The sequence below is a fragment of the Fringilla coelebs genome (genome assembly GCF_963513975.1).
Source record: "Fringilla coelebs genome assembly, chromosome: 16".
NCBI classification, from domain to species: Eukaryota; Metazoa; Chordata; class Aves; order Passeriformes; family Fringillidae; genus Fringilla; species Fringilla coelebs.
In genome coordinates, this window is record NC_140042.1 from 8,916,379 (window position 1) to 8,919,856 (window position 3,478).

Genomic DNA, 3,478 nt, shown 5'->3' on the forward strand with positions numbered 1-3,478 from the left:
CTCTTGTCCTTGTCTCAAGACCTAAGGGGGTGGGGAAGCAAACAAAAAACAAACCAACCTTAGAATACTTAACTTGCTGTGTCATGTTAAATTTGAGACAGAACAGAGCTGGGGTTTAGTGACAACTAAAGAAACACCATAAATTGTGCAGATTGAGGCTTTTCCCAGTTTTTTTGCAATTGGGCTGTTTGCAGATGCAGTCAGTGCCTCTTGCTGCTCTCCATGCAAGGTCATGTGCAGGGTTTCTTTTGAAAAGAAGCTGTGCTATTTATCATGCTAAAGAGAAAAAATGGAGAAAGGGGCATAAATCCAGCAGGTGGGTGTCAGGTGCTCCTCCTCAGTGTGTCTCCCTTTGAGATGTTAAAATTGTTGCAAATAAGGTCATGTGAACATTAATAAAGTTAATGAGTTGCTTTGGAGTTATAATGGCTTTTTCCAGCTTGAAATGGTAATTATTCAGGAGCTACAAATATGGCAAATTTCTTTCACTGGAGTGTTTTGAAATTCAGAATCTTAACAAAACAGAAAAATTCAAGTAAACTGAACTGTTTTGTCATCTCACAGCTTCAGGGACAAAAGTAAAGACCTGGATGAGCTGATCCTGACTTTCTCTTTTTTGGGGGTTTTTGGTTTTTGTTTTGTGACATATTCTCACTCAACAGAAGTGTTAAGTGGAGTCTGCTGGAATAAATGTCAGGCCTGTTGCAGATAAGCAATCACTTGACCTTTCAGAGTACTTGTTCACTAAACAGTTTTAAAGTAACTGCCTAAAAAACTTAGTGGGAGATTCTTCATAAACAATGTAATAAATATCCCTCTTGGAAATAATGAATATTCCTCTTTGAAAGGAGGAACAGGTGGTTCATAAAACCTTCCTAGAGCAGCACCACAAACCCTATCATCACCACTCTAATTTCATTTTTCAGTAGTTGTGAGTGTTTTTAAGTAAATGAATGAGTAAAATCCCTCATAGCACCTGGTATGTGATTACCTTCAAAGGATGAGTTTGATTTTAAATGCTGCTTTGGTTCTGTGCTGCAAACATTCCCACTTCTTTTATTCTCATTTTATGTTAAGCCATCTGTTTGAAGTTGGTAAAAAAATGGTGATGGAAATAGCTTTCATTTTTTTTCTAAAATTAATATGGCTTATTTTGCTTGCCATAATGTAACAGGACAGACTATTTGCATGGTGAGCTATGGTTTAACTCCTATTAATAGTATTTTCCTAGCAAGCATCACTTTAAATGCTGTATTCCTTCCTGGATGACTATTTCTGTTTAGTATTACTTAGGTGGATGAAGACAGAAAAAATCCTAATTCCATTGATTATTAAAATGGCTTGTATTGCTATGTGTATGCTACAGAATGAAGACTGATCTAAGTAGAGAATGTCATTTTACAAGAAATTCCTGAAATGCTACTTCAGGATGTTATTTGAGCATGTTTTGACATGGCTGTCAAAGCACTATTGTATGTCATGCCACGGCTCAAGTTTCACATCAGGCTTTCAGTTATTGAATTCAAAAGTGAAGAATTGTATCCTGCCTGTGTCATGAAGGAGAAAAACAACAAACTCTTCTGTTGGTGTAGCTGGGATGAGGTAATTGGCTGCAAGAAACTTGATAGTAGCTGCAATCATCTCCTCTGGTTTTGTGATCAAGCCTGTTAAAGTCCACTGATCTCTGTAACTGATGTGATTCACTGTTTGGGTATCAGTTTAAGCACCTCTTGGTGTCTTGCCACAATTCTTTCCATCTCCTCTGATGTGTTGCTGCAGAAAACTGCCTCTCATTAAGAAAGAAGAAACCAAAATAAATGTGAGGGGAGATCTCCTGTGAGACACCTCCTTACTCATCTCTGGGACAGAGTTGCTGCTGAGGCTGCCAGGACCCAGGCTCAGCTGCTGAGCTGTTCTCAGGATCCCATGGGAAGTCCTGTGTGCACACAGGAGGAAGTTTTGGCCTTTGGGTGATATTTTTGGTGGATCCTGTTTGAAAGCAGCCTGCTTGCCTGGCTGTTGATAGGATGGGTGGGATCATGTGAAACGAGATGCACTTTGGTAACAGTTATGGTAGCATTTATGCTGGGGTGAAGGAGGATTTTTTGTTCATTTCAATAACACCAGGGCCCTCTTGGCATGGCAGTTCTGATACTCAGATGATACCCTTACATTCTCAGTGTAGGGCTGGGAGCTCTCTAATCTGAGCAGGCTCTGGGCTGTAGTGAGGTTCCAAAGTCATCTTGGAGCATTGTGAGATTGGCCTTTCTGGTGGGTTTTCTTTATCAGTGAGAAAATAATTTATTTCTGTAGTTCTCAAAGTTACCCCTCAGCATTACTCCTTTTGTGCAGAATAGTAACCTTATACTTTCTGAGAAGTGTAGCAGCACCATCCCATTCCACTCCATAACCACCTTTTCCCTCAGTAACAGGAAGAAACAAAGGCTTAGTATAACACAGCAGCTTAGTTTATTTGGAAATATGTTTAACTTGGAAGAGATTCAGTAGGTCTAGGGGAGGGTACAAGAGAACCATTTGCTGGTGGAATTGGTGATTTGTACAAACAGCACTTCAGCACTTTTGTTTTTCTCAGTAGACCGAGATCCTTTCCTGAACACAGTCATGTTTACCAGATTGTGTAAAGTAGATTTGACACATTCTTCCACACACTCTTCCTTTTCCACTGCCTTGCTTTCTTTCTGAAGTGATAAATAGCCAGGATTTCCAGAAGAGATACTGGGTGCTTCCATCAATATCCCTCTGCTGACAGTGACTGATAGCTGAAAATCAACTCTGAAATGATGCCAGTTACTCCAGATAATCACCCAAAGATACTTGTCTGGTACTCTGCTGATTTTATATATGGGGATTGTATAATGTGTTGTGCTCACAGGATCAAGGAAGTTACAAAGCCCCTAGCTGTTCTTGGGATATTCAGTGATTTAGTCTGGTTTTTAAAAATAAGGGTCAAGATTTTTACACTTAATTCCTTCCTGAATGAATTTGTTTAATTGCAGCCATTAGCTTTGACATCAGCCATAAGGCCTCTGCTGTGTTCTAGACAGGCAACACTAAACCAGTGTTGAACACAGTTGAGAATGTGACCTTCCAGTCTTAAAAATCCAGGACTTTATTGCTAAGCAGCATCACTGACCCACTTCTGAAGGAACCACTTGTGCACTGCAGGCAAGCTCTTCAAACCCACCCAAACAAACAAAGAAATTTGCTAATTAAAAACAAAAACTGGCACACAGAAAACCTCCCAGCTGAGCCAAGCTAGAACTTCTGAAAATGAAGTTCACTCTCATTAACACTGCTGGAGTTCAAGTCCCTTTGGGGCACTGGCTGCCAGTGCTCAACTGTAAGAATATTGCACATTCCTGCTTGCTGTGTTTTCTCTTGGTTTTAATTAAAGGAGATTGCTCTGTAGCCTGAGTGTTGCTTCACAGGAATGTCTGTTTCTTGCTAATGAAATTTT